Consider the following 11,956-nt stretch of genomic DNA (forward strand, 5'->3'; position numbering starts at 1 on the left):
GGAGTGAGCTAGTTTGCGAGGCTTTTGGCATTGCATGTAGACCATTTGTGGATTTTGCTACTGAGACAGTGTCTATTGTCATACATATTTGGTGAGATTTTTTGAGTTTTTGCTCACTTCTTTAATAGCACAAAGAGATGCATAAAAAATCTAGATGTTAGCCAATTAAATTGACGACCTTGTGGTTGAGGAGCCTTGTACAGAACCTTGCTCCTTAGCCTGAACATGATAGCATGTCTTGCAGGCATCCTATTAGGGATAAATAAACATAAGCAAGCTTGGGAAGAGCTTCCCCACCCATGTATGCCTTGCATGTATGCAAAAATAATTCTGCAACATTTTACTGTATGCTGCAAAAAATTAACAAAGTAGAGGGTTTTGTGTCAACTTGTAGTCTTTACATGATGCATCTCAAATTGACCTCCAAAGTTAAGCTTAATTTTTTTCTTGCTTTAATCAGCCGCGATGGGGAAAAACACAAGCTGTGGGAGCCAATTCGCCTTGTCGCATGCAATCCCCCTTGCCAAAGCAGTAAGGAAACGGCCATTGGCCACCTTAAAGTCCAAGAACTTTTCCCTAACAAGCACCCTGGGAACAAGCTCCTCAAGCACGAGTAATGGCATCAAAGCCTTGTTTCCTTGTGCAAAAGCTTTTACAAAATTGAAATAGATCAAAACTATTAATTTCAAATTTATTGTGCTTACAAGTCATCAAAAACCTCTGCATGGAGAACTCTACTATATGTGAAGCAACTTCCATGAAGGGTATGGTGTTGCATGGCTGACAATGCCCTTTAACTTTGCATGGTCTTGTGTCATACGTATGTTGTTGCCAAGCCGAGTTCAAAAGTGAATTTCAAAAAATCGTTGCATACCATACATCAAAAGCCTCATCAAGCTGAATCTTTTGCATTGTTTACCTTCCTCTCCATGATGTGGCTTATTGGAATCTCATGGAAGGCTTTTTGAGACTTGATGTGTGGGAAACCATGCCTATTAAAAAAAAAAGGCCAATTAAGTGACCAAAATTTTAAAACCCTAGAAGGTATGAAGTGTTGTGGTGTAGGCATTGTAGCACCTCACACTCATGGGAAAACCCCCTAATCCTCTAGTCATTTGTAACATGCGTGTGACAAGAAATGCATGTCAACAATAAGCTTGTGTATATGTGAGAAGCATGTGTAGACGGAAAGGTCCATGTGACAAGCTTGTATAAAGCAACCCTTTGTATTCACAAATTCTATCTAATGCAATCATTATGCTCTCTTTGAACATGAATGGTTCTCTTGTCTATCTAGCCTAAACCTTTCAGCTGGTATCAGAGCCATTGAGTGATTAATATTTCTTAATCACAATCCTAGCCATTTTCTTATTAGCATATCTCCTAATCACCTCTCTAATTAGCATTAATACAATAATTGACATCACCTAATTATTTGCTAATTACTTATCGGGAAAGTTCTTGGCTTAAGCCTTGAGCCTTTACCCTTTGTTTGGGCTATTTGCATCGATGGTTGTCAATCTTCGTTAATTAGTTGTTTGGGCTATTTGCACTGATGGGTGTCAGCCTCCATTAATTAGTTTCTCTGTGAGTATTGCATGCTTGCTTTCTTAGTATCTTTGCAAGCTCTTAGTATCTTTACATTTAGATTAGACTTTAGTAATGTGACTTTGCTCTATGTATGGGAAGTCACTGCAAGTATAAGATCATATGCTCAGGAGCATATTCTGGTAGTGAGAGAGCCCATCTTACTTGTGTGCCATACACACAAGCAACTACAACAATAACTTTACCATGCTTCACATGGATGCTGAGTGCCTAAACATACATATTGAACATGTCATACACCTTTTTTAGCGTATTTTGCAAGTGGCATCAACCCCAACTTGCTAGTCAACAAGGACCGTATTGGCTTTGAAAATAAGTCACTTGCTCAACATACTCAATCAGCATCATCGATAGAAAATAACACTCTTATTAAGTTCCACATGCATATTTGCAACAAATTTGGCTTCACATGCAAGTACAACTCAACCTATAGAAACTAGTGGATCTCCTCAGACCTTGGCAACTATAATTTTGGTAGCCTATTCACAACATATCAAATGTCTGAAAAATTAGAAAGGCATCTCACATCAATCTTGGGCATCCTCAATGTTATCAACATCATCAACAATATTGGTTAGTGGTACTTGTTCTAGAATTTATGGCTTCTAGACTACATCCATCTACAATCAACACACCACTCAACACCTACAACTTGAGCCCTTGACTCCACCTCTCATGGAAGGGCTTGCACTCACTTGGCCCTGCTTTGTTGGACCCTGTGTTTGCTACAATTGAAACCTTTTGTTTTCTTTATATAGTACATCTCATGTCACATTGCCAAGCAACCACCTGTTAAGGCACATGCCCCCATAGACACCTTTTTTCTCATCGTGCTAGTCAATTTGGCACACTATGCACTGCTAAATCCTAATCCTCCACTGTGCTAGCTTGCCTACATCATCACTTGGCCACGTGTTGTTGACATAGCACATGCTCAATGAGGCCCCCACTTTGCTTAACACATTCACATTTGGTAGGTTTGATTACCACGCTTCAAGATCAAGAGCCCATTAACACCAAGCTACGAGTGTTTGAAGCATGTTCATGGAGCTTAAACAACAACACTAGGGAAATGCATTGTACAACTTTCTTTTGGACCCATGTTTTACAAGTACTCTATCATATTGGCATACACCTTGTATTTAAATTGTATAACACACTCCACCAATGTGACCTTGCAAATAAAAATATATAAATGTTTATATTATATGTACTCCCACACTTACGTCTAATATGAGGGGATTAGACATTGCTCTCGTTTTGACAATAAAACCTTCCTCATGGGCAATAAGTTAATAAACCTATGAAATGTATGTCATGCCTACCATAAATGCATTAGTCATCTATGATAAAATCATCACATGTTGTTTTCAACCAACAAACAAAACAAAGTATGTCAAGGAATCAAAGAGCCAACCAACATCAACAAAAATCAAGAATATGGCGACAACCTAGAATGACAAAACTTTTTAGATTTGTGTGGGGGTCAAATCCTTCAAACTACCAACCACAACCTCTATGAATATTTGTGGGTAGCCTCGGCTTGTGCCACCTTCTTTGTGTAGGGGAGGAGTGCACTCCTCAACCCTAGTTTGTATGTGTTAGGGGAAGTTTGTGTCTTCACCCTTGTGTGTAGGGCATGCTTGTGTTTGCCTACCTACTTTTTTGTGAGGGGAGGGTTTCTTTGCCTACACTTATGTGTCAAAGGGAGGAAAATTTGTGTTACTGTAGTAGTCATGTGTAACATGTGTGTGGCAAGAAGTCGTGTCAACAAGAAGCTTGTGTATATGTGAGAAGCATGTGTAGAAGGCAAGCTCCATGTGACAAGCTTGTATATATGTGAGAAGCATGTGAAAAAGGCAAGGTCCATGTGACAAGCTTGTATAAAGAAACCCTTTGTATTCACAAACCCTATTAATGCAATCATTATGCTCTTTTTCAACATGAATGGTTCTCTTGTCTATCCACCCTAAACCTTTCATGAACCCTCTCCTAAGCCATGGCGATCAACATATCAAGTAGGTGGCGAGTAGGGAAGAAGAAACATTCATGCAGAGGAATATGCCCTCATCCATTAAGGCAAAAGTGCTCAGCATGCCCTTGCATAGTGGTTTGGTTCCATGGATGTCTGTTTGGCATCACTTTGGTGTGTAGTAGTGGCCATGCTCGCTTGCGGCACACCTTGGTGAATCCTACCATAGCCTGTGTGTGAGATATATATATATATATATATATATATATATATATATATAGAGAGAGAGAGAGAGAGAGAGAGAGAGAGAGAGAGAGAGAACATGCAAAGCTTATGCAAGGTCATGACTTCCCCTCCTTCACTTGAGCTCTCATATTAGTGAAAGGCCGAGGGAACTATACATGCCCATCTCCACCATCCATACTCCTTTATAGGCCACCTAGCCCCTCTTTAGGAGAACCTTTGACAATGCATGCTTAGCCTAGGGCCGTACCCTTGGTCCTACCATTTTCCTAGCATGAAGCTAAATTCATCCTTTGCAACCATGGTAGTGGAGGCTATGCCAATTCTCAAATCTATAGAATTGAGATGAACTCTTTTGCTTCCATATCAAATTTTCGCTTACAGAAGGGGTATTTTATTTTCATAATTAGGGCTGATTTGTGTTATGCGCCTCACTTTTAAGATTGATTTGAAAAAATAATAATCATCCTCAATTACATCTGCAATACAAAAAAAGGGTAACACAACAATATTTATCAACTAATCAATTGTTACATGCATCAATGGTACAAACCACATGGTATGCATCACATGTATATATCTTCAACAAGTCTAAGCATAATTATCCAGTTCAATCTTGAACTCTAAGATGCTCCATATGCACTAGAATCAATCGTACTAGTCATTTCATTGATTTCTATCTTGAACTCCATGAATGTATGTCTTTAGAAATTCTGAAGCCCTATCACTTCAACTTTGAGAAGGGATCACCTTCTACCAACGGTATGAATCCCCCACTTGATGTCTACATGGGAGATATAGACAAGGATGTTATTAGATTAATGGATCTCATAAATCCTATGGATCAATGAGCCACAAAAGGAGTAGCATCTGCTGCTAGGGGCACTACACCTACTCCAAGTATAGCCTCAGTAGAAAAACCCATCCATGGGGTTGGAACTTTTGTTGACACTGCATCTGCTGCCAGGGGCACTATACCTACTTCAAGTATAGCCTCAGTAGAAAAACCCATCCATGGGGTTGGAACTTTTGCTAACATTGATTTGTTACTATCTTTAGACCCAAAAGAAGTGGTTGAACTGCTAAAGAGCATGAAGCAACCCAACTTTTGTGGTGAGGACAAGGACTATAAAATGAAGATGGGGAGATGTCCATAGGTTGTCATACTCTAAATGTATTCATGGCAAAGCACATGAGTCTCCCACCACTTGAAGGCAATGCCTACAAGTGATGCATGATGTATACTTCACATTCACACCTAAAATATGAGCTATTTTGAAAAAAATATTCCAAAAGGAGCTCCTTCCAACCAATGAGAAGGATTGGAATTCGTCTTATTGGGATTCACATTTGATGGGACAACATCACACATTGAACGAATATATTAGATCAATTAGAGTGTGTACTATCAAGAAGAGGAAGTAGGAAGCACTCTAACGATAGAGTAGCTGCGATAGTATTTCAATGGAGAAGAAGATATCTTAAGGACGATTCTTATGATATTGCATTGCATTAAGGTGGTGTGTTTCATGCAGTATTATGACTATTAGTTTGGCCAGAGACAATGAAGTAGTATGGAGTTTAACTAAAAACACAAATTTATGTGTATTGTGATCTTTGCAAAGCTTATATGCTACATTATAGTGGATGTAGAGGTCCTATCTAGAATGATTTGCACTAGTATTTTCATTTCTTCCAGCACAAGATTAGGGAAGGCAAGCACCAAAGTGATGGACATTTACTCTTTGGATAGATGGTTGGGCCAGGCCCTTTGTTTTAGAGGTCTAAACCATCAAAGGCATCATCGTCATGCACTCTATTGAAGCAAGCTCCCCAAAGCCATAGGGAAAACCCAAGCTTGAAACCTATTTGTGGCCATCCACCCCGATGCAGATGGATATAAGTAAATTTAGAGCACAAAGATAGAGTGGATGCAACCATGTGGAGTTGTTTAATGATCAAGTCTCAACTATCTGTTGAAGCTTGAAATCTATCTATGGAAATCTACACCAATACAGATGGCTATAGATAGGTTACAACCATAAGAGTAGAGTTGGGCACAGCCACATGGAAAATGATTTGGTGGAGCTCTGAAGTGTGAAACCTACCTATGGCTACATGTAGCTTGCACCTTGTTTTAGGCATGAGATTGTTACGTGGTTAGGAGGGTTGCTTGCATGTGGCAGCCAATTGATTGGCAAGCTTCAAAACTTACACTAAAAAAATATGCCTTTATTTTTCAAGAAAAGCTTATTTGAGATCATTGAGTTATCAAAAAAACATAAGGTGTTTATAATACATTAAAATTGCGTTGTCTACATTTTGACTTGAAGTTGAAGATTTGGCTTAAAATTTTTTGAGATTCTAAATTTTTAAGTAGGAAGTTTACACTACAAAGTGGTTTACTGGAGTTGCTTGAGCACATGTGCCACGATGTTCCATGGAATCTAAGTAAGCCTGCAACTCACACTAAAAAAACCAAGCATATCCTCATTTTTTAGGTGGAGCCAAGGATGAGAGACATTTAGGAGTCTAGAGTGCATAAGACCACAAGTGTGAGGTTGTTAATTATGTGATAACAATAAATGATTAAAGTCAAAGATATCACAAAAAGGAAAATATTCAAAATAAGGTTTGGGGTGATTGGCAATTGTACTTGCAACCAACTTTGTGTTGCTACCATTATCTTTCCTTCATTATAATTGCTTGTGTTGCTAGTATTTTCTTGCTTAGAACTAAGTACACATGGGTTGCCATGTTACATTCTTTTGTCCAAAAATCATAATAATGTTTGATGATAGATCATTTGATCTCAAATTCTTTTTGATCAAAAGTGTATTGGATTGTATGTGTTGGAGGGAATGGATGTGAGAGAGGAAAGAAGTAGGCTTAAAGAATACGTGCAGATCAAGGGAGGGAGAGAGTAACAAAGGTACATAATGGGTAGAGAACATGGCAGTGAAATTGAGGGAGTGAGTGAAATCAAGGGTGGGTACGATGAGAGAGAGAGAGAGAGAGAGAGAGAGAGAGAGAGAGAGAGAGAGAGAGAGAGAGAGAGAGAGAGAGAGAGAGAGAGAGAGAGAGAGAGAGAGAGAGAGAAGCTAGTCAGAAAGAGCTTGGAGGCAGGAACATGGAAAGAGAGCAGGAGAGGGGAGGACAGAGGATAGGGAGGATGAGAGGTGGAAGTGGTGGAGGAGAAGAGTGGGTGGCTTTGGTGGCCAATGAGGGCGGCAATAGTGGTGCACTAGTGGCCCCCTCCCAGAAAAAAAAACTTGCTTCAACAAGCTTGCTCCATATCCTGACCCCCTACAACCCCTACCCTTCCAAGTGGCAGACGCCATCTTTAACCCTTTCCCTATCCACTGAAGCAACAACAAACATATGGAACACTCCAAGAAAGCTCTCTGGCTTTGAGTGTTCTTCTGCGTCTTTTCCTCTTCTCTTGCATCTGGGACTACCTTGCTAGGTGTGTTGGTTGGAGCATAATTAGGCCCCCTATCTTCTTCAAGTGGCTACCTTGGCTTGGCTTGCATCTTTGAGAGATACCTTGATATTGGGCTTCACACAATTGCAGCAAAATCCCACCTCCATTACAACTCTGGCCGGCTACAACACCTTTCTCAAGTAACTAGGCGGAGTTTTCTACAGGCAAGTCACGTCCAACTTCACACAACCACAACATAACCCCACCTCATTTGTAATTTTGGGTAGCTGTGAAAATTTTCTTGATTAACCAGTTGGAGTCTTGTTAGGTATTAAATAACCCTCTTTTTGCTTCTTCACACACTTGCGTTAAATCTCCTTCTAGCTTGAAACCTTTGGTGGTTACAAGAAAACCTCTCCCTCATCTTCATCTTTGGCAAAAACACTTCAAATGAAAGTGGTTGGAGCCTTTAGTGCTAGGTCTCACCTCAGTTAAGCCCAAGCTCCGGATCAGCTTGGAGGCTATTATCTCCCCTCTAGATCCTCGCGCCCCCGATTTTGCGGCAAACACTTAAACCACCAAGCACCCTCTTCCTCATCCCCTACCCATGCGGTTTCTTTGGCACATAATATCCCTCCCAACCATGGTGATGCTTTTCCCAGCTTCATCTCTCGGTGACGACAAACCTCATCAACCCAGCCTCTTTGATCCAACCCATTCTAATGCTAGCCCTGCCCACCACCTTGAACTCCTCTAAGAAAACATTTTTCATCTTGAAGGAGATCCTTGGGCTTCCCACCAACTTGCCAATTGAAGATCCTGATCAACTCTCCCTTCCCTCTACCAAAAACCTCGGCAATGCAAGCTCCTCATTTTTCAATCAAAGTGGCATATTCTTCAATACCATTCAAAGTGGCATCCTCTCCAATACCCCCCTTACCTTCCCCTCGCCCTTTAGCTCTCTCTTCTTGCTAGCTCCTCCTCTTCTGCCTTTACCCCTCATCCATTGCCTCTACCCATTCTACCTGCCATTTGATAAGCCTTTGGAATTCAATAAAATTGTATCCCTCTCCTTGGAGGAGTTTAAGGGCCAAGGCTCTCAATCATAATCTCAAGAAATCCAAATCACATCTTGCACACTTACAAAACCTTCACACAAACCAAAGAGCTCCTCTGAGTCTTTACATGAAACCTCCTCACCTTATCATGGAAGACAATCAATTACAAGCCCTCTTAAGTGCCAAGCTAGAATCCCTCAATATCCAATTTCAATAAGACTGCACCAAAGTTTATATCCAAGCCTAAAGTGTGCTTTCAAGAATCTCTAAAAAAACTTAGAGGACTACCATGGCCTTATAGAAGAGAGACTCTTGAACCTCACCAAAAAGCTTGCACCCCTCTCCTTTCCAAGAGTTCAATCCTCGGCATGGACAAGGCAACTCCTCTTCTCGAAGCAAACCTCTCTCAATGAGTTTGACGCACAATTGAAAAATGAGATTCTCTAAACCCATTTGGCATCTTTCTTAAGCATGGCGGCACACAATTCTAGGAAGAAAACCCAAATTTCCCTCTTGAAAGAAGTGGAGTTTCTACCTAAGGAGGAGATGTTGGGCGAGTTGGTGCATCAATAAGTCACGACCCAAATAAGGAAGGTTCTTTCATCCTCCCCAAAGAAGCCTCCTAACTACAAGCATCCCCACAGCTTGGTCCGCAATAAACTCCCATGGAAATAACACTCGACAACCTTTGAAGAAGCCTGAATCCTCACTCCCGGTTGTCCACCCTATAAGGTGTGAGCTTTGTCTTAGAGTCACTAGAGTATGAGTGAATGCGAGAAGAGGTGGAATTATCCCACATGTAGTGGTGCAAGGCTATAGAGCTACATAAAGCTCAATTCATGAATAACAAATCCATTCCAAGTTTGCATTACATCTCTCTTGTTTATGGTGAGCTCGTGATGGGTTAGCAACTACTCACGATCTTGTTTATGAGTCCAAGTTAATCTATCTTGGAACCTAATTTGCTTGAGTGATAATCTAGCCTACAAACACTCACTTGTGTGTGCAGGATGTTTGTCTTTCATCCACCCTAGCTAGAATGATCCCATTTCGTTCAAGTGGTATCAGAGGTATGGTGTGCTAGCTAGGATTATTGCTATGCTTTTGTGTGCTATGGTAGGATTAGCATTCCTTTATGTCGCATAGTTTTTCCTTTTAATTGCATTCCCAAATCACCCTTTTAATGCTAATCAATAATGGGATATGCACCCTTGAAAAAATCTGCCACTACCCATGTTGATTAAGCTAATGAAGGAGGATTAGTCGTCATTAGTAGCCGCCAATAGGCAATTTTGCATTAACAATTGCATTAACTTGCATTCTAGACCACACTTGTGTTGTGGTTGTGTCGACTTTGGTTAAATTTCCTCTTCAATTAATTTCATCGAGTTCAGTTTCTCCTTGCATTGCTCATATTATCTCAAAGTGCTCATTGCAATCTTCCCGTAAAGCCCTCAAACACTCCAATCGAACATCGGGAGCTCCCTCAACCCATTGCCCACTTTATGCTATTATTAGGTGTGTGTATGTGAGTCCTATGTGTGCATTCTCTGCTAAGCATATCTTATCTTACCTATTTTCAGGGACTCTTACACAACAAGGCAAGTAGCCTCTTGGCTTAGTGCGTTGACTTCAGTTGAGGTGGGGCACGAGGTCTGGAGCTCAAATTGGGTTTCCTATGTTATGCATGATGGGCGGATTTTTGCTCGGCGATAAACTTCCATTCATTTTGTGGTCAGGTCCATAGGATATTTGTCCCATGCAAACACTTTTTCACTGCCCTGCTTGGACTGCCCCCCTCAGCTTGTAGTGACTCCGCCTACGCGCGCTGCCCGGCTTTCAAAGCCCCTGATCCTGCGGCACCAAGGCACCTCATTAAGTGCGTTCCAACCCCAAGGGGGTGACCCCACGGCCCCAATGCTCCATAACTCAAGGACCACTAAGCTCCTTGCTTAGGGATGCTTCCCACAATTGCAGCCATAGACAATCTACCCTAAGCTCCCACGAGCTTTGCAACAATCACCCAAGCAAGGAAGTCTTTCTCAAAGCTATCAAGAGCTTCATAGAGCCATTCATAGGCCTCAATTTTTTTTTCAAGCTTAAAGCAATCAAAGAAGGATAATTTCTCTCTCGAACTTAAAGTTCTTATCTCTCGAGCTTCAAAGCAAAATTCTTTTCACCCTTGTAATTCAAAGATAAAATTCTTGCAACCAAACCACCATTTGCAATATATGTAATTATTTTTGTCTACATGGATGACATTATACTTGGCCTTTTGTAAGGGGGTAGACACTGGCATTGGAGAGTCTCCAAATTGTTAAGACCTCTCCATGTGTGAGAACTTTGTGAGGATGTGTATGAGAGACACCCCATGCTTGGGCTCTTGGAGTATGACCAAGATGGAAGAGGAGGCATTAGTTTTTTGCATAAGTTTTTTCATAGGATCTTTTTAGCATGTTGTTGCATGTCATTATGACGCATGGAATAAAGCTTGATTGCACAACAAAAGAGGAAAGAACACTTTTTTGAGGGGAGGATACAAAGACAAAGATCATGAAGCAATTGAAGAAGATGAAGGTGCTCTTGGATTAGAGCAAAGCAGACATTTTTCAAGATTTTTCTCTTGGATTAGAGCATTTTTTTTAATCGTGGATTGGAGTGTGGCTCCTAGATTGGAGTGTTATGTTGTTTGTCTCCTGGATTGGGGATGTATGTTGTCTTTGATCCTGGAGGATTGGAGATGTTATTTTGCTCCTGGATTGGAGTGTGACAGAGATGTCAGTTTCTTCATAGTTTAAACCTCAAGGGGAACATAGTGAGCATTTCATTAGAATCTATTCCTAATGAGAATGACAAGAGTGCTTGGGTGGAGAGAGCAACAAAAAGTATAACACCTAGTTAGATAGCATTAACAATACTTCAAAAGAGAGAGAAATTAAGCTATTGACAACAGTTGAGGGCCAGATTTGCATGGAGCCAGTCCCCCCTCCAAAAGGCTTTGTATTATGGTTTCTCCCATCAAGAGAGACATTTTACAATACAATTCTTTGTGTTCCTTCAATTCTTTGTGTTCCTTCAATACTAGCTAGTGCAATGAAGATGGAAACTTCAAGCACTGAGCAAAACACTTATAAAACACAACATCGATTCCCTCACAGTCTCAGACCCAAGACCTCACACACCTTCAAAGATGGTGAGCGCTAGCGGGGTATGAGAGTAGAGAAAGATGTACATCTCCTCACATAGTCACTCATATTAGCATAGCTTAGCTTAGTAATTAGCATGGTAGAGGAGATGAGCATGCATTGAAGCTTGGCTCTTGGTTGGATTTGCATCACAAAGCCAAGACTTGTTGGTGTAGGCCTCCCTTCTCACAAGCTTGGAGTAGGTGATAAGCTTTCCATTAAAGCTTGAGATGGAGAGAGAGTGTGTTCTTACTCCACACATGGACTAGTGTGTGTGTGTGTGTGTGTGCACGCGCGCAATAATGCCTTTGAAAAATCAGCCCCCTCTCTCTCTTGGTCGAACTCTCTTGCTAATTGCTCATGCTGCAACCCTATTGGACCTCCCCAGGCCTAGCCAATGGAATTTCAAGAGCATAAGTGATAGGCTTCTGACATGTGTCCCCCTTTCCCCTTTTGTGAGAGCTTT

The sequence above is a fragment of the Adiantum capillus-veneris genome, chromosome 8, assembly GCF_014529385.1.
Source record: "Adiantum capillus-veneris isolate H3 chromosome 8, ASM1452938v2, whole genome shotgun sequence".
Classification (NCBI taxonomy): Eukaryota; Viridiplantae; Streptophyta; class Polypodiopsida; order Polypodiales; family Pteridaceae; genus Adiantum; species Adiantum capillus-veneris.